At 50.2% G+C, this 26,681-nt stretch overlaps 2 long non-coding RNA genes across 3 annotated transcripts in view; both read right to left on the reverse strand.

The window, feature by feature from the left end:
• Positions 1-208: 208 nt before the first annotated feature.
• The window catches only part of Gm12930, a 31,350-nt gene continuing 4,877 nt past the window's right edge, over positions 209-26,681 (reverse strand). The window contains exons 2-3 of the long non-coding RNA XR_003955275.1: positions 6,531-6,644; positions 209-2,597 (exon numbers count right to left, since the gene is read on the reverse strand). This is a non-coding gene — a long non-coding RNA (predicted gene 12930). The remainder of the gene's footprint in view (positions 2,598-6,530; positions 6,645-26,681) is intronic.
• Positions 11,989-18,122, reverse strand: Gm32371. Of its 2 annotated transcripts, XR_376649.3 has the most exons (5): positions 17,545-18,122; positions 15,458-17,456; positions 14,633-14,761; positions 14,411-14,514; positions 11,989-12,415 (listed from the first exon to the last, which is right to left on the reverse strand). It is a non-coding gene; the product is annotated as a predicted gene, 32371 (long non-coding RNA). The 2 variants fall into 2 exon arrangements; XR_001784435.1 differs by lacking the exons at positions 15,458-17,456; positions 17,545-18,122 and adding an exon at positions 15,003-15,375.

Raw genomic sequence — 26,681 nt, forward strand, 5'->3', positions numbered from 1 at the left:
TAGAGACCAAAAAAAATGCCTAGAAACTTGTGAGCCAACTATCCACGAGTAGGGAACATGGCAGAAACAAGAGAGAACTTGCTTCAGTGAGGTGGAAGGCAAGAACCAATTCCAACGAGCATGCACACAGACGCACATTAAAACAACAACAACAACAACAACAACAATAATAATAATAACAACAACAGAGCAGCTGGTCATGGGTGGCACATGTCTTTAATCAGCACTAGAGAGTCTGAGACAGGAGGATCCAGAGTTTCAGGTTAACCTGGGCTACATAGGAAGACTATCTCAAACCATAACAAAAGCATACAAGAGTAGTCATGGAATAAAATCACTTAGGGAGGGGAGAAGAGGGAAAAAGAGACTGAGCTCATAGCTGGGCATCCTATGGGATGAGGCAAACTAGGATGAGGATGGTAGAGAATCCATGAAGCTGACCCAGTGATGCATGCAGTGGATGCAGTGTGGGTAGGGTGCAGGGTGGCTCTGAATTGACGGTCAAGGTCAGAGACCCGGACGACAACGAGCTTTAGGGTAGGTAGGAGGGGATGGAGTGAGTCTGAGTCAGGACCATGTCCCAGGTGGAGGACGTCCAGCTGGCTGCTGAATGCATGAGTCTGGAGCGCACAAGGGGAGTCAGGCTAGAGTGAGAACAAACTTGGAGAGAGATTGTGCAGCTAGAAAGCCAGCCGTGAAGCTCGATGGGAGTGCCTGACCTTTCTGATGAGGTCCAAAGTCAGGAAGAGGGTCTTGAAGCAGAAGGCAATGGGGATCCAGGGAAGGAGAAGGGTTCAGGATGGGCGTGAGGGTCTGGATTGGAGGAGCGCTGAGGGTAAATGGAGATGAAGCGAAGGTGATAGTGTAGACGGCCATTGTGATGGGGAAGCAGATGCAGGTTGCAGTTCAGGATGGAGAAGTCAGGAATGTTCTGGAGGCAGAGGCGCCGGAGAGGTCACATATGAGAACCGATGGTTGGTAGCACAGGTGGCAAGCTTGGCTCAGCAAGAGGGGAAGGCAGGGCAGACACAGCTACAGCAAATTCAGGGGACGGCAGGCTAGAGGCAGAGCCATGTGCCCAGAGGGACCAGGATGGCATGATGGCTTGAATGCCAACAAGAAACAGAAAAGCCAGTAGGACCACAGGGGGCCCATCAGGAAGCCTAGGCTTGGGACTCTTCTATCCTCTCTCCATAATGAATCCAGGAAACACCAAAATTCACCAGTTTCAACAGTGTTTCCCCTCAAGAGCTCTCCCTTCCATCCCCAGTGTTCTTGGCTGTCTTCTTCACTGTGGGTGGATACAGAAAGAAGAGTGGGAGGGGTTGTGCATCCACCTTCATGTAGGGAAGCAGATGCTGAGAAAGGACCCCTGGAAATTTTTTGTTTGTTTTTGTTTTTTGAGACAGGGTTTCTCTGTATAGCCCTGGCTGTCCTGGAACTCACTTTGTAGACCAGGCTGGCCTCGAACTCAGAAATCTGCCTGCCTCTGCCTCCTGAGTGCTGGGATTAAAAGCGTGTGCTACCAGGCCCGGCCCCCTGGAAATTTTTTAAGGCAACCAGAACCAAGCTTTGACTGAGCACCAGATGGTCATCTTTATGCCCCCTTCTTCACCCACACAGGCTGCCTCTTTCACACTGGTCCACCCAAGCTTATTGTCTCTGATGCTGCCTGCTCTCCTGCAATGGCATCCCCAAGGCGCACTAGTCTCTTAGAGGACAGTACTTCCAACCTCTCCAGTGTGTCCTTTTATTCTGCACTTGCTATCTGGCAGCTGCTGGCCTCTGGCTCCAGTCTCTATCTTTCCAACTTGCTCTTGGCCAAGAAGATGGCTCTACTCCAAAAGTCCAACAGTGTTCTTATCTCTGCAGCCTCCCTAAGGTCCCAGGGCCTGCAAAAAGTCCTTGGCATGTTGTTCCAGACCCCTCCTGGGCCCACCACTTTCCCTTCAGCTCCTAACGCAACTCAGGTCCTCTCTAAACAGGCACAGAATTCTCTCCACTGTCCCTACACCTTTGTCTCAGGGTATATCTGCCAGGATGTCTGAAGGGATGTCCAGAGGAGCCAGAGGATGGTTAGTGTATGTGTGATGCATCTGTATGTGTGCTGGAGGGGGTATACATATGTACGTGGGTGTGAACATGTGTGTGGAAGCAAGAGGTCAACTTTGGGATCCATTTCTTGGGATATCATCCACTTTGGTTTTTTGAGACAGGATTTACCACTGATCTGGAGCCCACCAAATGAGTTAGGCTGGCTGGACCCAAGCCCCCAAGATCTGCCTGTCTTTGTTTCTCCCATGCCGAGTGTCTACCTCTACCACCATGTCCAGAGCCTTAGGTCTTCATGCCTTCAAGGTAAGCACTGTACAGGCTGAAACACTCCCTTGGCCTTCTGGTCCCTTTCACGGGGTAGCTTCTTTATCAACTTCTCCACGAAGTCTTTCTTGACCACTTAAGACAAGTCATTGTCCTCCTCTGTCTCCCCTTCCACTGTGTGCTCCAGGATAACAACCTGTGGTGTCACCTTTCCATGGTGTATACTTCTTCAGGACAGGATCTGTGTGTCTATGTGTCCATAGAAGAGATCTATGTATCTGTGCCAGAAACAGAGTTTGGAGCCCTTTAGATACTAGATTGGACATTAATTTATTGAGTAAATGAATAAATCTGCCCATCGACCCATCCATCCATCTAGCATGTATCCCTCCATCTCCATCCACAAGAGTCCCTTTAAAAACCTTTTTTTGCCTGCATTATACATGTATGTACCACTTTCTTGCCTGGAGCTTACAGAGGCCAGAAGAGACTGTCCGATCCCCTAGAACTGCAGTTACTGCCATGTGGGTGCTGGGAATTGAACCCAGGTCCTCTGGAAGAGCAGCCAGTGCTCTTCACCACTAAGCCATCTCTCCAGCTTGGTCCCTTATTTGCAGTGTGTAACCCACTGCTTTAGCTTTCTACTTTAGAGAGCATACTGTCTCGTTTTACACAGCTTACAATGTACCCAGAAAGGAAGGCTCTACTGCACTCCTAGAGGACTTGGCCCCCCATGTGGCATGTGCCCAGAGGATCACTGACAACTTCCTTCCTGGGTATCCTTGCAGAAAAGCCCTTCCTGAGGCCACAAAGCAGATCCCCTGCAGACTAATTCACCAGTTGACTCTATGGGCAAGCCAGGCCTAATCACCCTTAGGCCCAGGCATAAGTCTACGTTGCCTGGATGCTTATGTGGATTGCTGTGTGGAATGAAGCCTTCTCTAAGAGGCCCCTAGCTCCCCAGCCTTCGTGACAGCCCCTGCAAGTCACAGTGGTGATGCCTAGTCACATCTGCAGGTAATTTCTTGCTCCATCTGCACTGGAGTGGATCTTATTCAGATCAGAACAACACCCTCTGTCCTTGTGCCATCTCTCGGGCGGGAGGGGCCCCTGTGTCCCCTGTAAAGCATGTTGCTCTAGCTCTTCACTGGAACCTTCTGTCTCCTAGCGAGCTCTGATGGCATTTGGAGTAGCCATGAGGTCAGCAGGCATGCTCACTACGAAGGCCTGGCCTCCAGCAGCTGGGTGCGTGCGCAAAAAAATTCTGGGCTGTGCTGCCTGACATTTGAAGTCATTTACAGGGAATAAGTTCCATGCTTGCACCCTGCTCAGCCTTTCGTAACAGCAGCCAAACTGTCCGCCCTGGACAGGACATAAATTCTGCTGCCTAGTCACTGGGCCAGCTCTTCTTCTGGAACTGCTTCCTTCCCGAAGCTTGCCGGGGGTGGGGGGTGGGGGGGGTGCAGGGGGCTGGTGGGGGGGTGCAGCTCGGGAAATGTTTCAGGAAACTGATGCAGTGTGGGAGAGAGTGCACAATATTAACAGATAAAGTGCAGGGGGCCAGCTTCTAGGCCAGGCAAGTGCCTTTGCTCTGAATGGTAGATCTTCTCACTTTTGAGAGATGTGTGGTTCCTGCTTCTGCTTCTGTTGTTTGTATGGAAGAAAGACCCCAAATGTGCCTGACACCCCACAGAAGGCCCCCACAGGGACACAGAGGTGCTCCTTCCCACCCACCCCCGCAGAGAGGCTGTGCACCCTTGGGGGAGGAATGCAGCCTCTCTGTATTCCAATTTCTATCTCTGAGAATGAGATCAGGGCCGTACCCATCTCGTGTGACCATTGGGGACACTATGTGACATGTTGCAGGAGCACTGGCCTCCGTGCGGTGGAGCTAACACTTGTTAGCAGAAAGCATCCTGCTTTTCTCTGTTCATACAACAAAATGCAGAGGTCCTACTGTTGCTGGGCAGTAGGCTAAAAATGTAGCACAGTTAGGGATACCAATTAGGACCATAGTCATTCATGTGACTTGACCTGCTGACTTAATTTTTCTGTTCATTGGCCCATCAGTGTGTGTGTGTGTGTGTGTGTGTGTGTGTGTTGTGTGTGTGTGTGTGTTGCTGGGAATTGAAATGCAGGCCTTTAGCATGCTAGGCAATTGCTCTACTACAAAGCATTAGACACAGTCAATTAAAAAGATTTTAAAAATTGAGACAAGGTCTAACTAAGTTACTCAGGCTGGCCTTGAACTTGCCATCTTCCTGCGGTAGCCACAGGAGCGGCTGGGACGAGAGGCATGTGCTCCCAGGCCTACCCGGCTTACCCTTTTTGTTATAAGAATTTCCAATGTCTAGGCATGGTGGTGTCTGCCTTTAATCCTCTAGCACTTGGAAGGCAGAGGCAGATGGATCCCCATGAATTAGTTCTAAGGCATTCTGGTCTACATAGCAAGTTCCAGGATAGCCAGAGCTACATAGTAGAGAGACCCTGTCTCAAAAACAGATGCCAGTGGAGGCTTGTTGATACTGCCTAGCTGAGCTTACAGATGTATCTAATAAGACACAGAACCTGTGATGACCTCTAACTAGAACCTCCGTGTTCAGATCTTCTCCTGATCATCATCTTCCTTGCTCTTTCCAAGGTCAGCTGATAGGACCTTTCACTTCAAGAAGTCTCTTCCTCCAGGAAATCTTCAAGAACTCCCCTCTGGTCTGGCTCAGGTGGCCTGATAGGTTTCTTCTTACAGCCATGAGGTTGAGGTTTGGGGGCTTTTTTTTTTTTTTCATGACTGAAAATGGACAGGTACTGGGTGTAGATGGCTCCCTGCCCTCCACAGAACCTACAGGACACAGGGCACAAAATAGAAGCCCTGTAAATATGTCTCAAACATAGACTTTGGGCCTGTGGCCAGCTCTTACTAGGGAGTGCCTAACTTACCAGGACCTCACTCCTGTGGGGAAGAACTTTCTGACCAATGGCTCAGACAATGGAAGAAGAGGTGCGTGCGCGCGTGTGTGCGCGAGTGCACTGGAGGATAGCTGGCTCTGACCATGCAAGGGACCAGAACAGGGGAGTACAGATGGCGAAGTGGAAACGGAACCAATGAATGTCAGGCTTATGTTCCTCAGGAAATGGAATGTCATTGTGGTGAGCCCGACTTGGCAAGGCAGACCTACATCTGACCCAAATCATTGAGTTCTCCAGCCAGGCAGCCAGGCCTCCCGAGCATGGCAGCTGCCAGGTGCAGGTGCAAGCCATCCAGAATCCTGGGATATCTGCCGGGCATCATAGAAACAGTCAGGGTGGGGGGCCATCAAATTGTCACCTTCCTGGGTTTGAGAGGAGACACACTGGCCAGCTTGATTGATGTGATCCTGAAATGTGGGCCAGGTCTGGCCCTGGGCAGAGCAGAAAGCAGGACTGTGTCAGGATAGTCAAAGGCAGACCCATTGCAGATGGGCTACTGCCATTCCCACTCCTCTACCCCAATCTAGTTAGTACCACTTGCCTCTTCCTTGTAAATCTCATACTGGTCCCAGAAAGATAAAACACTTCCTGAATGAGGAGAGGACACCAGCCCAACCCTTCTTCTCACACCCTGACCCCTGAGAGAGCCATTCTGGCATCTTTGGTTGCTCTGGCAGATGAGAGAAGACTGAAGTCCAAGTCTAGCTTCATCAGACAGTGAGAAAGTCCCCTCTGAATCCTGAGTTAGGTCGCCTTCATGGAGGAAGGGAGATATGCCTGCCTCCACCTCCTGAGTACTGGGATTATAAGCGTGTGCCATCATGTTCTGTTTACGTGGTGCTGGGGAATCAACCCCAGTGCCTCCTGCTAGGCACGCACTCTTTGACGGAGCTCCATCCCCAGCCCTCACTATTGATCGTCATTATTTATTTATTTATTTATTTATTACTTATTTTATGCCTTGTATTTTGGAGAGAAGGTCAATATGTAAATCAAAAAATGGCAGAGCTTCTCTGGATGGAGGGATGGATCTGGGGTCCCACCTGTTCTGCCCCCCCCATGCCTCTGAGCAACCCATACATACACACACAAACATGCACACACACACAGACATACATGCATGTGTACACACATGCACACACACAGACACATATGCATACACACATGCACACATATACACACATGCACAGACATGTACACATAAATACATGCAAACACATACACACACACATGCACACACGTACCCAGAGCCTGGAAGGGAATGACCTCTAAGGGACTTCTTGCCATTGATCAACAAGGGTTCCCAAGTGGTCTTAAACTGGGGGATCCATGAGCATTGCTGTCACCTAGATGGAGAGCTGGAGACAGATATGTTTGGTAACAGAGATTCCAATGGGCAGCCCCAGGACACCTTGCTCAGGAACAAGTCACATCTCACGGAATAAGCTCCCTAGGAATGGTGTGTTTGGATGCATACGTTGCCCTAGGAGGGAGGTTGTCTAAAGGGAACCGACATTTTGGGGTTCAGAGAGCTAGAGGCAGGTGTGGAGGGATACTCCCAGGAGAAAACCCCTTACTTGAGTTACTTGAGGTGACTCAAATCAAGTCCAACCTTGCTTTCTCCATGGGGGAGCAGAAGTGGGGGGGTTGCAGACCAGGCCAGCCAGGCTCCAGCCTCTGCTCCGGAAGCCCCCCTCATTCCTCAGTGGTTCTTAATCCCTGTTAACAGCAAGCTGACCTCCCGCCTCCCCCAGATCCTCACAGGCCGCCTTTGAAAAATAAATAAATACGTTCTCCATTATCCCATTAGCAGCTTCACAGGTTTCTTCTCTGCTATTAGAGCGCCCCTCCAATGCAAGTGGAAACACGTGTTCCGAAGACCTTCCTCCTGCCCTGCCCGCCACGGGGCTGGGCTGCGCTCAAGGTAAGAGTGGCTGCCCATTGGTGGGAGGTGGGCTCAGAACCAGCTCAGGCCCCAACATTTGCCAACTATAAGAGGATCCAGGAGGCTCCACATGCTGTACAAGGGGCGTGGCTTCTTTATGCTGCCCCTGCCTGGCTGTGCCCTCAGCTAAAGTTCTTTGCCATTCCAAGGCTCAAATGCTTTTATAATAAAAATAAATACAAAAGGACTTTATCATTTAGAAGATTAAAATAATCTATGGGAACAAGAAAGGGTCTTAAATGCACAAAGTATTTTGCCAGTGGGGTGAGGAGGGGTGGGGGCTCATTTTGCTGGTCTCTGTATCCATCTATCCTGAAATGTAGAAAAGGATGGAGCTAGGCCCTCCCCTACTGTGCTGTTCTACAGCAGGAAGTGCTGCCTCCTCTCTAGTAACAGTGCCTTCCTCTCTGCATAGTCACTGCTGTCTAACAAGATTCTAGATGCCAGCCCAGGGGCTCTTCAAGGTGATGTGTTGCCTGGCCACAGAGTAGTCTGATACCCAGTGCAGGCCCTGGCATCCAGCAGAATCCAGTAGGGAGCTGGGAAGCTGTTTTTTTTTTTTTCTCTCTCTCTATCCCACTGTTTGGTCCCCTCTTTCTTCTTCTGCCTGTAGCACTAGACAAAGGCTACCCAAGAAAGGGTTGGTCCAGTTGTGTGTGTGTGTGTGGGGGGGGTGCATTTCCAACTGCCCAGTGGGCAGCAGTGACTTGGATGGGCAGGTAGGGAGGCCTCTCTGTTACTCTGAGCAGAGGCTGGGCAGTGCTAGGGTCAATCAGCCTGCCTGCGAGGTCACTCTCTGCTTTCCCATTTCTGCTGAAGGAGAGATAAATCCTATCTCAGGCGATCAGTGAAGGCCTTGGTCCCTGGCTCCCATTTTTCTTCCTGCCCTCTCCCTAAGACTTGCCTTCATTTATCTTATCTGTGAGCTTCTTCCTGAGTTACTCTATCCAATACCGCTATCTATAGACTGGCTGTGCAAGCCCAGACAGGTGGTCTAACTTCTCTACCTCTAGGGTTCCTATCTTCTTCTTCTTCTTTTAAAGATTGATTTATTTATTTTATGCATATGAGTACACCACCATTGCTCTATTCAGACAAACCAGAAGAGGGCATCAGACCCCATTACAGATGGTTGTGAGCCACCATGTGGTTGCTGGGAATTGAACTTGACCTCTGGAAGAGCAGTCAGTGCTCTTAACCGCTGAGCCATCTCTCCAGCCCCTAGGTTTCCTACCTTTAAAAGTGTTGCTCTAAGGCCTTAGCAGGCAATAGATTGACACGGAATGTGGCACTTTGTAAACTCTGCAAACAATAACTTGTTACAATTACCCCCTCTTAATCCCGGGAACTGAGCACCAAGGGCCTAAGAGCATGGCTGTGCATGCTTTGTCCTGGACACAGCTCCCCAATCCTTCCTTTTCCTCCTCATTGGGTAAGAAAACCGTGGGTTCTGGCAGAGTAGAGATTCTAGACAGCTGAGAGTAATGGATGACTGTACCCAAACAGTCTTGGGGCCCACAGCCTCCCCAGGCAGACAGGAGCCAAGAGCACGTTCCTGGGTTGGGAAATGATCTTAACTACCTGGGCAGTAGGTAGACTTGGCTTCAGGTTTGGTGTGAGGAGTTGGAAGCATCTTTCCCAGCCTGATGCTTCTGCTTCAGGTTCATATCAGTTGACGAGCAGCTGGACCTCCTTGCCGTGGCCCCGGAAAAGCCCTCATCTCTCACCTATTACTAGCGACTGGCTCCCCTCTTCTTGGTTCTCCCAAAAGTCATACAAGGGCGTTGACCCAGGATAGTCTTCTGCTCTGACTTGCCTCTCGCTCTCTGAGTGAGCCACCTTTGGGGACTGAGACTGGAGACTCTCAAGAGATGCTGCACAGCCAGTTTGTGCTGGTGCATGCCCTTAATCCCATTAATCCCAGACTCAGGAGGCAGAGGCAGGCAGAGTTTGAGGCCTGGTCTATAGAGCAAGTTCCAGGTCAGCCAGGGCTACAAAGAAAGACACTGTCTCAATCAATCAATCAATCAATCAAACATGAGAGAAGGAGAGAGGGAGGGAGGGAGGGAGGGAGGGAGGGAGGGAGGGAGGGAGGGAGGGAGGGAGAGAGAGAGAGAGGGAGGGAGAGAGAGAGAGATGCAGTGGAACCTGCCCTCCATCTTGCCAATGCCTTTATCTCAAGGGCCAGTGTGAACAATGCTAAGACTCTGTGTATGCTCTGGGGTTCTCTCTGACAGGGACCAACAGAACACCTCAGCAACAGGTGCTTTGAGGGTCAGGATGGGGGTGGTCGGAGGCCTAGCCTCCTCCGCGGATGGCCTCCTGGAAGACTGGCTTGGATATAGCTAGGCAGGGGGCAGTGCTGCCTGACCTCTTGTGAGTCCAGAGGCTGCCGTCCTGTGATTGATTCTCTCGGATCTCCTGGGAAAGCCTCAGGTCTGGGTAAGGGGAGGAGTCTGCAGGGCCCATATTCAGGGGCGGATTAGCCAGGAGAACTGCTCCCACCAGCAGGGAGGGGAGAGATAAAGGCTGGGAGCTGGAGAAGGGGGGCCCAACACCGAGACATTCCCTCCCCTGACCTTAGGCCCACACAGAGCCCTGTCTGTGGTGGGGGAGGGAGCCGCCCCCTTTCCCAGGGTACTGGCCTGCCTTGTAGCCCAGGACTTTCTCAGGCCCTTTATTAAATTTCTCAGGAGCTAGAGGGGAGGTTATCCCTCCCCCTTGTCCCTGAGCTCCCCTCCTTTTGTCTCCCTCCCCAGGAGGGTCTGGAAGGAGCTTTTCTCATTATTGTGGTTATTAAAAATAAATGAGAGAGACAGAGACACAGGGAGAGAGACCAAAGGAGAGAGAGGCAGGCAAGGATACAAAGAAAGACAGAAGGAGCTGGGAAGAAGGGGGCAGAGGAGGCAGATATGGAGACATGGAAGAAACAGAGGGTATGCCTCGGAGTATGTGGGGCTTTAAATCCTGTGGCTGCCTTGAACGCAGTACCTGGTAAGGAGTATGGCTGCATCATCGAAGTAGTAACAGCTACCTACAGCATAGAATCACTGCACCTTCTTTTGTAGTACCACTGTGAAGCACTCTTGTTGCTAACATTGGACTAACACTGCTGGGTGCTAAAGACTTGGCTTTGTTTATGGAGGCAAACCACCTCCATGTTAGATACACGAGAGTCAGGCAGACACAGGCAGGGAATGTGATGTGCAAGAGAACTTGGAGTCCCTGGGGATGCCTGTGACAAGGTATCAGGATGTATGTCTCATGGAATGACTATTTCCAGGGCCCAGCTCTCCTCTTCCTTGGTCATCACCTCACTTTTGTGGATCAATTCTTGACAACCCAATAGGGAAAGACAAACAACAAAATCATGCCAACAAGCCATGAGAGATCACTTCTGTGGACATCTCTGTTCTCTAGTTTCTTATCTTTAAAGTGCAGATAGCAGCTTATTCCTGTAATCTCAGCACTTGAGATGTAGAGGCAGGAGGATTACCTTGAGTTCCAGCCCTGCTTGGGTTACAGTGTCTGTCTCAAGAAACAGGGGTGTGGGAGAGAGTGAGTGAGAGAGAGAGTAAGAGAAAGAGGGGGAAGAGAAGAAGGAGAGAAGGAGGAGGAAGAGAAAGAGGAAGAGGAAGAAGAGGAGCGAGAGGAAGAAGAGGAAGAAGAAGGAGAGGAAGAAGAAGAGGAGGAGGAAGAAGAGAGGTCAAAAGAGAAATCTGCTACCTCCCACATTGCTCTGAGGCCATGGGTAATACGCATCTTAACACAGTACTAGTACCCAGGTCTTAGCTGTGCAGTTCCAGACCACCTGATTCCATTAATTTAGCAGTTTGTTTTTGAAACAGGGTCTTACTATGTGGCTCTGGTTGTTCTGGAACTCACTATGTAGACCAGGCTGGCCTCAAACTTATTTATTTTGAGACAGGGTCTTACTAGGAAGCCCCGATTGGCCCAGAACTTGCTATGTCTCCATCAACCTATCTTTAGATTTCACAAGAAATCTAAAAAGATTTGAAGAAGTTGAGCATGAACTTGAACAAGAACAGGCAAACCAACCCTGCACCAAAATTGCTATGAATTTTTGAAGAGCCAAAGGACTTATATAATTCACCTTAGTTTTTATTTTGGTTTGCTGTTTTATCTTTAATAACTTTTTAAAAAGACTTATTTTTATTTTATGTGTCTGAGTGTTTTGCCTCCCCTATGTCTATGCACCACATATGTACTTGGTGCCCCCCTAAGGCCAAAAGAGGCCTCAGGTCCTGTAGAGCTGGAGTCACAGATGGTTATGAGCCACCATGTGAATGATGAGACCCAAGCCCAGGTCCTCAGAAAGAGCAACATGTACTCCTAATTGCCAAACTATTTCTCCAGTATCCCCCTCCCTCACCCAACACACACACACACACACACACACACACACACACACACACACACACTCCGAATCAGGGTCTCACGATGTAGTTCTAGATGGCTTGAAATACTAAGTAGACCAGGCTGGCCTCAAACTCACCTAGATCTACCTGCCTCTGCCTCCTTAGTGCTGAGTTTAAAGGTGTGCACCACCATACCTGGCTTGAATAGCTTCTTTTAAGGAATAAAATTCAGGGCTGGGAGAGATGGCTCAGTGGTTAAGAGCACTGGCTGCTCTTCCAGAGGACCTAGATTCAATTCCCAGCACTCATATGGCAGCTCACAGCTGTGTGTAACTCCTGTTCCAGGAGATCAGACAGCCTCACACAGAGACATACATGCAGTCAAATCACCAATGTACATAAAACATAAGTAAGTACAAAGGAGTATAATTCATTCATGAAACTTCTCAAAGTATATGAGTCACTGATTTTTAGTGAATCCTGGAGCCATGCAACCATATCATGGTATGATTTGAAACATCCTTATCAGTGCCCAAACCCACGGGCAGTCAGTTCCCATCCCGATCCCCAGCCACTGATTCTGGGTCTGGCTTCTGTCCTCAAGCATGATGTCCGGAGGGTCAGCACACCTCATCCCTGTGCACTGCACTCTTACTGAACTTGATAGATGCACCATGTGATGTTCTTCTACCAATCAGTGGCTCTTTGGGTTGTTCTCTCCGTGCTTTAAGGCTTAAATGAGAGCACGGGGCGTGGCTCGGTGGTGGCCCTCTTGCCTAGGATGCGCAAGGCCCTCAGTTCAGTTCTTCAAATGGAGGAAGGAAACAAAAGGGTTGCATATGACACAAAGGGAAAGCTGTAAGATTAGTGAGTGTCTGGTCATCTTAAATGGATTTAGGGGAGAGGACTCCTTGGTGGGCATAGTCTGGAGTGGGTAGCATCACTTTCTACCCTGAGAATCCTGCAAAGGGATTGAGAAGGGCAGGCAGGTGGACTGGTTGGTGGAGCTCACATGCAGTAAATGAGGAGTGGGGAAGGAAGCCCAGGACTTGGCCTCAGCCTTACAGCTTCCAAACTGTTCTCCACTCAGAGTAAGAGAGAAGGTTGTGACTTAACAATGGCCTGCCCTGAGGTTTAGGGAGCATGAGGGGAAAACTGAGGGTCCCACAGACTGTCTTCTCTCAGCACCAGCTAGGACTTATAGGACACGCTGCGTCTGCTGGCCTGTGCTGGCATTAGCTCAGACGCGCCAGTGTTTTTCCCTTCCATGACATCCCACAGAGCCTCCTCATGTGGCGTACTTACTATGTCCAGGGCTGGCATGGGTACCCTACTACCCTTTTATGGGCACCCTCGGGTGTGAGAGTGACGTCATGAAGACTCAGAAAGGTTCAGCAACTTGCCCAAGATCCTGATGTTCCTGTGCAAATGGAAGAGCTTGCCTTCCTGCGTCTCCATGGGTTGGATTCCAAAGGCCACTCTTCCTCTTTCTCCCTCAGCTGCCCTCCCTTCCTGAGGCTGCAGTTGCACATCTGGCTCCCAAATGACCCCCCCTCCCCACCAGGGGGAAAGGCAAAGCCTGTTGTAGGGAAGGGAGGTTGGGGATAGGAAGGGCAGAGGGGCCGCTGGCCTTCTTCCCCAGGCTCTGATGGGCTCAGAGGCCCTCCCTAGGGAGGCGTGGTGCCCTCTGCTCCCCTCCAGCTTCTCCTGGGAGACAATATGCTTCTCATTAGGCTGGCGTTGGATTTTGCAAACCGCAAGTCTAATTGTGAAGTTGGGATGGGGAGGGGTGTAAGTAACTGCGCATGGGGGAGCTCAGACAGCCCCTCCTCCCTCGGTGGCTCTTGGCACCGTGCAGGCAGCTGTGCCCCCCAGCCTTCACCCACTACCAGCTTGGAGGGAAGCTTTGAGGACCAGGCTTCTAGAGAAAGCTTGCCAGAGGAAGGGGCAGAGCCAGAGACCACAGGCTCTGCTGTTTGTATCTGCTTCCTGGGGCAGACTAACCACCTATTCTTAGGCTCCTCTAGGTGCCTCTGTCTGATCACAGCTCACTGAAGATGAGATGAGTCTCTGCTCACACAAAGGTTCTGGGGATTGGACAGCCCCAGGATGGGGCACACACCCAACAGGAGGAAACCACAGGCACCGAGGGTCTGAGGTTGAGGGGCACATGCCGCATCCCGCCCGACCCAGCAGCCACAGGCTCACAGCAAAGACACTGCATAATGAGTGTGTAACTGAGTTAGGCCCACAGGAGCCTCTGAAGTCTCCAGTTTCCTCCCCACCCAGTGGGTCTGTCTGGGTAACTGGGAAGGGCTGGGATGCCGCCTTCTCAAATCCTCTCTGAGAGACTCAGCCAGGCACCCCACGAGACAGAGGGGGCCCAGGCTGGTCAGGGTGGGACTGTCAGGTCTTAGGAGTTGACATCACTTCCTATTTCCAACAAGCATGCCTGCCCTAGCCACATGGGCACATAGAGACCCATGTGAGCTCCCTGCATCAGCTACACACACACACACACACACACACACACACACACACTCATGTGCGTGCATTTACAAATGTACTCCTCCAAGCTGGGTGTGGTGGTACATGCCTGTAATCCCTGTACTCAGGATATGGAGTAAGGAGGATCAGTAGTGCAAGGCTAGCCTAGACTACTTGACCCCTTGTCTCTAAACAAACGAACAAACAAAACTCCCCCAGACATGCAAATGTCTGTATTCCCGATGAATGCACATATGTACAAACCAAGTGCGACCACCCTCTGCAAGTACTACGTGTGTCAATATGTACTCACATCCGCATGGATGGCCGTGTGACCAGCCTCACTGCCACAGACCGTCTTATGTGTCTTCTCGTTCCAGGACAGGGTGACATGTGGAGAATGTCGGAGTTTACTCCCTAAAAGGGACCTTAAAAGTTCACCTCTCTGTCCTATCCTATCCTGTCCCCTGCCGTCCCCTCCTCCCCGCCCCCCAGCCACTGTGAACACCACTCATTCATCATCACCAGCACAGACCATGTCCGGTCCTGTTCTCTATGAGTCCTCATTGGGCTCCATCAGGTGAACCTTGTGATCTGATCTTTGGGCTTCACCAACCGATGACTCCACACAAGACGCTGAAGCCTGGGGCTGTCGACGAGAGGCCTATGGAGAGTGGAGAGTCAGGAGGTACACGGGCAGTTCTTGCCAGAGGGGCACAGTGGTTTGGATTAGGGAGGACATCTCACCCTATCCAAGCTGGGAACATTTGGTCGGTTTGCTTGCTTAAACAAAAGAAGGCGGGGCAAGGGGCCCAAGTGCTTTGTCCCCGTGATGCCCTCAGCAGAAAGAGGGGTCCAAGGAAACCCCAGAAAGGCTGATCTGAGCCCCTAAGCTAAAATCTCACCCGCATGGGACCTGTCCTGGGATTTGAAGGGTAGAAGAGAGAGGAGGCCCAGGATAGGAGGCTGGAGCGGCTCAGTCCAGCTCTGACCCAGAATCTGTGGTCCTGGGAAATCAACTGAAACTCAATAGAACAGCCCTGCCTGTACAGGAGTCTGAGCCCTGGCTTTAAGTTCCGTGGACTCCGTTAACCTGCCGTCATTCCTTCCAAGGCAGAGCTTTCTCCAGGCTCCTGAGGCTGCTGGGCAGCAGCATGTCTCCATGGTAACAAAGATCTGTCGTTGCCTTCACTAGGCAGTAGGATTCATCCATCCATTCATCCATCCATTCATCCTTTTTCTTTTCTCTTCTCTTTCTTTCTCTCTCTCTCTCTCTCTCTCTCTCTCTCTCTCTCTCTCTCTCTCTCTCTTTCTTTCTTTCTTTCTTCCTTTTTTTCAAATATGGCTCACAGACTCTTACCTGAATGGTGGTTAGGGTTGATTGAGTTATGAAGTGTAAAGCTCACAGAACACACCTTGCACAAACGAATGCCACATGTGAGCTGGAAGAGTTAAGAGGCCCTCGCCAGACACAGACAGGTGTGGCAACCAATTGCCTGAGAAGAGGAAGAGGCTGCGTCCGCCCTCAGAAAGTTCAAAGTCTTGGAGGCCTTCGATGGAGTAGGTATCATCCGAGATGGGAGTGGTCACCATCTACACAGTGCCTGAGGATGGATGGAGCATAGAGTCCTAGGGCCATGTGGAGAGGCTGGCCCTGGAGGTATTTGTATGGATGCGTGTACATAGTGACATGTGTCGCACTTGCAAAAGGTGGCTGTACTTGGTTTGTGAGGTGAGGATAACCTGCACTCACTTCACAGAGCAGCTGACGCACAGCAGCTTGCTTAGGCAACCTGAATCACACAGCTATTGATCAGGGGCAAACAAGACTCTTTGTCCCTTTTCTGGCTTCAGGAGTCTCAGGGGACTCTGTCTTTGCTGCACTAAACAAAGACCCAGGCAAAGCCACCAGGCTGGGACAGACTCTTGAGATCCTCCTCCTCTGGGGTACAGCTCCTGAGATCCAGGAGATAAAAGTCTCTGCACCCCAAAATTTGGGAAGACCCTTGACCCTCCTGAGCTTGCAGTCAGGGCTGACTACCTCTCGTATCTAGCCTAGGGAGAACCCGTCATAGAAGACCCAGCTCACTGGAAGCCTGGCTACTACACACCTCCTCCCTGGGGCCCCTGGGTGCTGTATCAGACTGTCGCCGGTTCTCTGGATCCTCATCTGGCAGGGAGTTCTTTGGTTTGTGTGTGGGTCTGAGATAGACAGCGATGAAGTATGGGATAAGGCTCCCAGCACACTCTTATCCAAACTGGTAAACTCCAGTCTCCGCATCTCTTCCAGTTCCTACCTACCCAATATCCTAACTGCATGGACCATGTGCCTCTCCTCAAAAAACTTGATTCATGTAAGCTCCAAGGGCTAAGACTTCTGGGGACCATTACAGGGAGTGCCAAGGAGGAGGCATGGCCAAGGGGTAGAGGCATGGTTTATTCTGAGACCCATGGTCTGGCCAACTATCTGCCTATGTCAGCTGAAAACTGCCTACTCCTTGGGTGTCCAGTCTCAGAACTCAGAGGAATGCTAAACCCACTGCACAGTCAGGAAAACTGAGGTTTGCTGGGAGAGGCCAGGAGCCGCTCTGTCTCTATACTTTCAGAGGCCAGTCTGTCTGTCTTTCTACTCACCCATCCTCAGGCCACTATCTACCACCAAGCCCTTTCAGGGCTCCCCTGAGCCTGTCCCCAGCGACCCCCTTCCAGGGAATGTGATGAAAGGCCTATTTATTACACTTCAGCTCGGACAGTTGTTACAGATGTTTCCAATTCGTCAGCCCCCTCACACATCTGTTCCTGGTTGAAGTCAGAAGAGAAAGAAACAAGGAAAAAAGTCTCCGCACTTCTCACAGCCTCTCTCACATGCACCGGCTCCTACCTCCCCTCCCCCGCCTCTCCCAAGGACTGCAGCGACCCATGCCCGCAGGTTCCAGTCCACCCACCCACTTTTCCTGCTTCTGTTGAGCCCACCACCCCAGAGCATCTAAGCCACAGCCAGCTTGCCCACACCCTAGGCCCATGTGTTCTTACACCTGTCCCTGAGCCCCGTGCATAAGCCCCCTGGGTCTCAGTGTGGAATCACAGCTCTGGAGGATGTTGCATAGGGTTCTAGGTCCAGCCTGGATGCTACATCCAGGAGGGTCATCACCTCTCCTACTTCACTGAGCTGTTGTATCATTTAAGACCTTGTGTGGTGGTGCCTGGCCTGCTAATGAGAAGCCTATCTCTGGACAGACTAGCAATGACCCACCCTTTCCTTTGCACAGATGCATACCATTGCACAAATTTGCTCCCGTGGAGGGGACTGGAACAGCTTTAGAGTCCCTGGGGCCATTGATCTCCTGTGATTCTTCACCCTTACACAGAGCACAGAGACACATTTGCAAGATGCAAGCCATTGCACACACACACCCCTCTGGTGCGCGTGCATCCTCATGCTCATACCTGCACACGGTGCCACAGCACACACTTGGGCTCGCCCCTCTGCTTGCCCACACCTTCACTCTGGAAAACCTGGTTGAAGCGTGGAGAGGCATAGGAGACATGGAGTGCAGCGTCCACAGCCTGCAGGAGGCAGCCAGGGATCCACAACTTTTAGACAAGCTGGGTGCCTTGCAGGTGGGGAAGCACCTGGCTGTGTCTATTGTTACTTTATATCTGAAGGAACTTGCTCCAAAGAAAAGCTCTGGAAGAAGGGGAGGCTTTCAAGGGAGTAGCCGGATGGTTGTTCAGAGAGCTTATTGATTGGCACCTCTGTCCACCAATCAGCCTCCAGATCTGGGCATGAGCAGGAAGGAAGAGCATCAATTTCATGGCCTCCTACCTCCCTGGCTCCCACCAAGCACAAGGCTTCAACATTGGCTCAGCCAGCCTGCCTTAGGACTTCTCTCCAGCATGGGGTGCCCTAGGTGGGCTCAGCTAACTCCTCCATGGGGTCCCCTGGGCTACCATCACAGCTGTGATGCCCAGTTCTGAGACTTGGAGATCAAGGAGAAGAGTTCCCGAGCCTGTCTCTGTTTCTCCTCATCTGTCTGGAGTCCCTGCTCCCCCACCCAGAACCTAAAGCAGTCGGGAGAGCAGGTGACTTGTCCCCATTGCAGGACAGGCTGGACCCGGAGAATCTCACTCAGCACTCAGCGAGCACTTCCCTGTGGCCTCCGTGTCTGAGGGGGAAGGAGTGTGTGCACCACATCTGCCCAGTGACTCCTCTAAGACACAAACCTCTCTCCATCCTCAGAGCCAGGGGCAGCTCTTCCTACTGCTAAATGTCTCGCTGTTATATAGAGCTGCTGTTTGGAGCTGGGTACCCATTCCCTTCCACAAGGGGTGTACCTGAGAGTTCTGTGAGGTACTGGGACTATAGCGGAGGGGAAGTAGGGCCCCGAGGGGAAGAGAGGAGACAGACTTCTTTCTGGTTGCTCACCTGGGAAGAGCCTATCAGGAAGGAGAGTAAGCACTAAGCTTCTAATGAGCCCTTCCCTGTGCATATACTAGAAGGCAAACTCTTGGGCAGACAAGATGGCTCCTCAGGTAAAGGTGCTTGCAGCCAAGTCTGACTGCTTGTTTGCTATCCAGGACCCACATAGTACAAGGAGAAAACTGTCTCCTACAAGTTCCTGGCTCCTCTGATGGCCACCAGTGTGGGCCAACAGAGTCGTGAAATAAATAAGTGCAAAATGCAAGCTCTGCAGGGGCAGGGGCTTTTCTGTCTGGTCCACTGCCATAACCCAGTTATACACATTGAAAGCTGAGCATAGTGGTGCACACCTTTAATGCCAGCACGCAGGATGCAGAGGCAGGCGGACCTTTGTGAGTTCGAGGCCAGCCTGCTCTACATTCTACATGATCTTCCAAGGCTCAGAGAAGTTAGCAAGGGCACAAAGCTAGAGCTAGCCCTGTACTCTGTAGAGCTGTTTGTGCTTCTATTGTGCTTCTGAGCAGATCAAGATGATCATATCCAGTGTGTGTGTGTGTGTGGGGGGGGGGGGTAATGTTTAATGCCTTCCATGAAGTGTCACACAGTGGCTTATGCTCACACACACACACAGTCTGCTGTGTCCTTGTGTCTCGGTTTACCCATGAGGGCTTCTATGTACACCCTCCATATGCATATCTGCCTCTCCATCAGACCCAGAATTTATTTATCCTGACAGTCTCAAAGATGGACTAGACATGGGATCCAGGATCCAGGTTACATTTGGGGCTACACAGTGCCCTAGTTGGAGCTTTCTGTATCTCTCAGGCTGGTTCTTAGGAGCATGAGTGTGCGTGGTCACACTCATGCCTGGTGTGCACATGTGTGCACATATCTTAGCTAGTGCACGTATTGAATGCATGTGTGTTTGTGTGTGAAACTCAGTTGCTGCTGCTTCCAGGACCCTGATCTGCCTCTTCACTAACAAGCCAGGGCCCTAGTAAGGCTGGGCAAAGCGTCTGGAAGGGTCAGCTTTCAGTGTGGTATGGGGGTCAGAGGGCAAGCTGGGCTAGACCAGGGTTGGCTTGGAGTTAAATGTTTCTTAGAGGTCAGTCTGAAAATTTAACCTAGGAAGGATACAGCATACTTAGGGTTAAATGAGAAGACAGACTCCTTCAGAAAGCGTGTATGCACACACACACACACACACACACACACACACACACACACACACACGTGTCAACACAGACTCTCCTATGGATAGCAGTACCCACAGACTCATACATGAGGACACTCATACATGTTGAGTCTCCTCCTAGGAGCCCCATCTGATGCCTACCTCTTCGGCCCATCCTGACCCTCCCCCACACCCCTGACTTTGAACCTGAGCTGCCTTCCTGAACTGCACTAGGGAAGACTGACCTCAACAGACACAGGGGTTGTTTCCCCGGGTGGGGGTGGGGATCATCCTCGATGGTCCCCACCCCAGAGTCAAAGGCTAGGAGCAACTGAACCTCATTAACTGTCCAGCCAGCTCCTGTGTAACTCATCTGGGACAGGCTGGCAAAGAGGAGGGGGTTGGAATGAAAGCTCAGGGGCTCTGAGGGACCAAGCGACTCCTCTTGGCCTCCTGGTACCTGTGTCTCACTTGCCCCCTGGCCTACATGCAACCCCATGCCTTCTACGGTGAGGGTGACAGGCTTCTCCCAGAGATCCATCCATGCAACATCCCCACTATTGGATTGGAAACCCCATAGGCTACACAAGGCCCCCACAAGTACCCTGATTTCCTGGCATTGACTCTTGCTGCACACCGCATCACCTCCTCCCCCTTCTTCTCCTGGTCCTCCCCTTCCTCCTCTTGCTCCTCCCTTTCTCACCCAACGCCTTCTCTTATTCTTTCTCTTCTTTCGAAATCAGCAGTTCTCAACCTCCCTAATTCAGCTGCCCTTTAATACAGTTCCTTGTGTTGTGGTGAACCCCCAACCATAAAATTATTTTGTTACTACTTCATAACTGTAATTTTACTACTGTTATGAATAGTAGAATAAATAGCTAATATGCAGGATATCTGACGTTTGACTCCTAAAGGGATCGCAACCCACAGGCTGAGAACCGCTGTTCTAGGGTCTCTAATGAGACCTCCCATTGCTCTTGCCTCAGACATGGGCTTTCTCTCTCCTCTGCCCTGGGCCCTTGTGATGTCTCATCTTAGCTGACAGTCGATTCCCTGGAAGTGTTGGTCACCTGTCCACCTCAGCTCAGGCTCCTACAGACTCTTTTTTTTTTTTTTTGGTTTTTCGAGACAGGGTTTCTCTGTATAGCCCTGGCTGTCCTGGAACTCACTTTGTAGACCAGGTTGGCCTCAAACTCAGAGATCCACCTGCCTCTGCCTCCCGAGTGCTGGGATTAAAGGCCCGGCTCAGACTCTTACTATAGACTCTTGTTCCTCTCAATCCTCTGCCCACACTTCAGGCTGTCAATTGCTTGCCTCTCTTCCCTGAGAGCCTCCAGGGCAGAAACCAATTCTGCCGATAGGTTTGGGGTGTGTGTGCTGTTTTTTGTTGTTTGGTTTTTGTTTTTTGGGTTTTTTTTTTTTTTTGTGTGTGTGTGTGTGTGTGTGTGTGTGTAGACTAGTCAGAGGAAGGTGACTATATTGGGTATCTTTTGGGGAGTATGGGGGCATTGAGACAGGGTTTCTCTGTGTAGCCCTGACTGTCCTGGTACACTCTGTAGACCAGGCTGGACTCAAACTCAGAGTCAGGAATTCAAGGCACAGCATGATGCACAGCAGGCATAAGCCAGCCTGAGTATCTAAGGCTTTGTTAAAAACCAACCAACCAGGGCTGGCAAGATGGCTCAGCGGGTAAGAGCACTGACCGCTCTTCCAAAGGTCCTGAGTTCAAATCCCAGCAACCACATGGTGGCTCACAACCACCTGTAATGAGATCTGACGCCCTCCTCTGGTGTGTCTGAAGTCAGCTGTGTACTTATGTATAATAATAAATAAATCTTTGGGCCGGAGCAAGCAGGGACTGAGCGAATGGGGTCAATCCTAAAAATTCAATTCCTAACAATGACATGATGGCTCACAACCATCTGCACAGCTACAGTGTACTCACATACATAAAATAAATAAATAAATCTTAAAAAAAAAAACAACCAACCAAAAGACAAACAAAAACAAAAACCCCAAATGATTAATTAAAAATGAAAAAGAGGAGGGCTGGAGAGATGGCTCAGTGGTTAAGAGCACTGACTGTTCTTCTGAAGGTCCTGAGTTCAAATCCCAGCAGAAAGAAACCCTGCCATAAAAAAACCAAAGGGGTGGGGGAATGAAGAGGAGGAACAAGAGGATGAAGATGAGGGGGGGGGGGAAGGGGAGGAAGCAGCGGCCGCTGCCACCCTTCAGATTACTTATAATGCTTGACATGACATATGGGGCCGCATGTTTTACTTTTAGGCAGTAGAAGAAGCAAAAGGCACATACAGAGTCAGTTTGGATAGAAGCTTTTCCAAGCATTTTCAATCTCTGACTTGTTTGATCACCAGACGCTCAGAATTCTAGACTACAGGGGGTAACAGCATAACACTCACTTAAGAAACGTGAACTGGAGAAATGACTGAATGAAACACAGTCGGACACTCCTCGTAGTCACACTGAGTTGAGAGGGTTTAGGAGCTGAAGCTGAGAACCGGAATCGAGTTTGGATTTTTAATGTTGTTTTGTTGTTTGTTTGTTTGTTTGTTCGTTTGTTTTGCGACAGCCACATAGCCCCGAATGGTATCCAATCTTTCTGTGTGGTCGAGGATGACCTCGAACTCCTGATCCTCTCTACCTCTCAGATGCTGATGTCAGGAGTGCACCACTACACTCAGCCCAGTGCTGAGTTTGAAGCCCTGTGTTGCACTGGAATCCTGGGAAAGTCAGTTTGACTGAAGGTCTAGTTCTCTTCTCTGGGAGATGACCAAGAGCTGATGGGGTGCTTCCAGAGATCATTGTCCCTTGGCCACCTCCTGTAACCACAGCCTTGGTGTCCTAGCCGTGAACCTTAGAGATGAAAACAGTTGGTCCTTAGTTTTTGAGAGAAGCAAAGATTCAGTGGGGAAGCTGAACTGCCTTCATTTTGCAGAATGGAGTCTGGCTCTCTGGCTTGGCATTCAAGGCCTTCCCGGGTGCAGTCAGCTCCTCCAAGCCCCGCCTCCCCAGGTGCAGTCAGCTCCCCCAAGCCCCGCCTCCCCAGGTGCAGTCTGACTTTCCAAGCCCCTCCCCATTCCATGCTGTATCCTCCCACTGCCATGCAATTCGCTTTTCCTCTTCTCTGACTTCCTCTCTGTCTCTAACTCTCTGTGTCCCTGTCTCTCTCCAAGACACTAGGAAAAAGAACACTTCAACCATGGCTGTGAGACCAAGCCACTGAGAAAGAGTTACTGAGAGAGCTTTCCTGCACTGCCAGATTGAGGAAACACTAGATGCAGAATTGGATAGGATGGCTCAGCAGGTTATTTGCTGGGCAAGCCTACTGACTTGAATTCAAAACTGATCCCACTTAAAATCAGGAGAGAGCCAACTCCAGAGTTATTTTCTGACCTCGTGGCACCTGCATGTACACACATACGCAATAATATAAATAAAATTCACTTAGTTTAAGAAGGAAGAAGAGAATGTGTATACGAAGACCATTATTTGTTGTGGGGCCCTAAAGAAAATTAATTGGGAAGCTACGTGTGCTCAGGCCCCCGTCAGGGATCTGTAAGACAATCCGATTTGGCTGCTGCTGTTCTGAGACTCACGGTTACCCAGGGCAATGGATACATACACAAGCACTTTGTGTGATAAATAATGTGGTCTGAGGTGCACAGAAAATGACAGGCAGGGGGAGACAGTAGAAATGAATACGACCAACAACTAATTAACATCCTTTCTCTCTAACACCGGTACTCAACTTCAGGCAGGGAGGAACCACACAGAGCCCAGTAGGTTAATTACAAAATCCACAGGAAAGAGCAGATGACTGGGTAGCATCAATGCGTCTGCTCCATAATCAGAGACATGCAAATTGAAGCCAGGACCACAGCTCTGCTGATCTAGTGAGCAAAGTATTTTTTTTCCTCTAATGAGAATACCCTGTGTGGATAACCTTGCCGCTCCGCTCCACTTTGTCCATCCGACCCTCCTGACACCTCCCACTGTTCTCCTCAGAATCCAGGAGCCTTAAAAATGTGGCTACAAAGCAAGAAGTCCCCAGGGCCTGGGATGGGTGACCGACTGTGCCACTTTCAGAAAGGCTGCTGGACCGATCCTGTGGGTCTCCTTGTCTGCGTAAGGAGAATAGTATCAAGGCCACAGTGTCTGATGGATGGAAGGGGGAGGGCAGGTGTGGAAGCCAGGACTGCAGCAGGTACCATACAGAATGGCTTGCTCTGAATAACTGTGTCCCTCACATCGTTTCTCTCTGGGAGCGAGTCACTGGCTCGTCTAGCAGTGGAGACCCTGGCAATAAATGTCAACACGATCACCTTCTAGCACCTCACCCAGAGAATCCATTAGAACAGCAAACCAAGGATCTGAACTGGCATACCGAACACTCGTAAAATAGCACGCGAGACAGACCTCTCCACTTGACAATTGCTGTCAAGCAGCCTAAGAGAGATGGTCCTCCCGCAGTAGGGGGCTAAAGGGAATTCTACCCCTCCTGTGTGTCTGCTAAAGACTCATAAATTGCTCTTGTAATTGGAAACTGGTTACATATAATTACATAATTGTATAGAACATATAGTCATATGTAATTAATGTTATGAGGTATAATTAACCATTAATTATGTATTGCCAGAGGGGAGTTACCAGGCAAGAGATTTTTTTAAAAGTTATTTAAATCATAATATATTTTATTTGTATTTGTGTTTCAAATAATCATACTGTATCCCATAAATGTACAACCAAAATATTGTCTTCTAGCTAGTTCCTTGATTGCAACATTTGTCATAGAGAGGGAGACACAGGAAGAGGCTCAGGGAACTCATTAGAAACTTACAGGACTCAGAGGCCCAGAACCGCCCCCACCCAGGCTCTCTAGCAGTGGTAAAGCACTGCTGAGCGAGAGGACCCTTTTTAGTGGATATGCCTACAAGCTGTGCAGATGGCTTCAGGGACGCAGCTGCCCCAGTCACCCATGTTCCTGTAAGTGACCTCAACATTCTCACTGGTCCACCGTGCTGGACGTGGATGGAATGTTCTTTGGTTTGCTGTTGTCTTCTATAGAGTGAATAGAAATAGATTCCTCTGGGCTGGGTGTGATGCCACACACCTTTAATCCCAGAACTCAGGAGGCTTAAGCAGGTGAATCTCTACGAGTCCCAGGCCAGCCTTCTGTTCAATAGGGCAAGTTACAGGCCTGCCAGGGCTACTACACAGTGAGACCCTGTCTCAAAAAAAAAAAAAAAAAAAAAAAAAAGAAAAGAAAGGAAGAGACCCCTCTCAGAAAATTCACTCAATAATAATACTATTTAATGTTATGCATGCATATGTGTATATGACATATGCATATGACACATGCACATGTGTGGGATGTATGCAGATGTGTGTGCGGGCGCCCATACCCATGTGCATGTGGAGGGTGTCAGATGATCTGCTCTATCATTGTCCCTGCCTAACTCCCTTGAGACATAGTCTCTCACTGAATCTGGATCCACCACCTTTCAGCAGACTGGTGCCAGCAAACCCTCCTGTCTCCACCCTCACAGTGCCAGGGTTAACAGCACCAAGGCACGCCCAGCTTTTTATGTGGGGTCCTCAAAGCATGCACAGCAAGTGTTCCTAACCACTGAACCATCTCTCCAGTCTTAGCACCATTTCTTAGCACATTTGAAAAGCCATTGTAATGAGTGACCAAGGCCTATCAAGGAAAACTTGGTTCTTAAAACCAGGAGCTGCGTCTTACTCTCTCTATTTTCCTGGCACAGTGCTGGAGTCTAATCAACCATGGCGATTGATCATAGAGGAAACTATGTCAATGCGTGCTTTGTACTCTTCAGGTCAGCTGGAGCTAGACACTAAGACTGCCTCAGAAACAAAGCAAAACACACCAGAGGCATGCTAATGTGTCTGAGGGGACAGACGCACTTTGAGGTTCCAGGAAAGCAGACAGAGGACATGCTTGGGTGACCGTGCCAGCTCCACCACTCTGGAACTGTCCTTATTTACTATCCCTTCTGAGGGCATGTGCCCAGACAGCCACTCACACCCTGAGATCTCACCACCCTGCCTCCAGGTGACTTATCAGAGATTAACAAATCAGGTCACCCAGGGCCTTGAACTGTCCTTTTCTGGAACAGGCCTCAGGACCCCTGGGACAGTAGATCTCCAACAGCCCCGCCACTGGTCATAGAGTGCCGAGGCTATTTGAGGCTCTGAGTGGCCATGTGCAAATAGAAGTAGGTAGTCTTCATAGAGAAAGACCAGGCGCAAGGAGAGAAGTGGGAGGAGGGACTGTACACTCCTTCAGGGGACAGATGAAGAGTGAAGAGCCTTATGGTGCAAGGAAGCAGATGCAGCCCTCCCACACACACACCTCACCCTCTTGGGTGTTTTACCCACCACAATCTTCCAACAGACCTTCTTCCCCTGGACCCAGCTTCAGAGTGCTTCTGTCCCTTGTCACCCAGTGACCTTGAACCAAAACACTAGCAACATGTCTTAAAAGACCTGGTACAACAGTGGACTTCCTTTTTTGCAGGTAATAATCGTAGCCGTTATTATCTTGTTCTCAAAGTAACCTTATGAAACAGAGGGTGTTGTTAAAACCACTGGACAAAGGGGGGAAACTGAGGCTCATTGATGCAGTGACACATAGAGCAAACCCTGAGTTCCAGTGATGGAGTGCCAGGCCAACTCCACTGTGAAGATGCCCACATTCTTAGGGGGGAGGCAGACAAGGAACAAAAGATAACGAGAATGCTGGGCTGCCCATCAGTGGCCAAGTGCTTGCTTAACATGTAGCAAAGCTCTGGGGTCCTCTGGGTTGCCAAACTAAACAAAATACAAGGAAACATCAAAGTCTGGGATGAAGTTCTCTAGAGAAGGAACACAAAAGAGTTTGCTAGCAATACTAGAGATGGAAGAAAGAACCTTTGAGGAGTGGGCGTCAGAAGACCCCAATGTCACAGA

This window comes from Mus musculus, chromosome 4, assembly GCF_000001635.26.
Source record: "Mus musculus strain C57BL/6J chromosome 4, GRCm38.p6 C57BL/6J".
NCBI classification, from domain to species: Eukaryota; Metazoa; Chordata; class Mammalia; order Rodentia; family Muridae; genus Mus; species Mus musculus.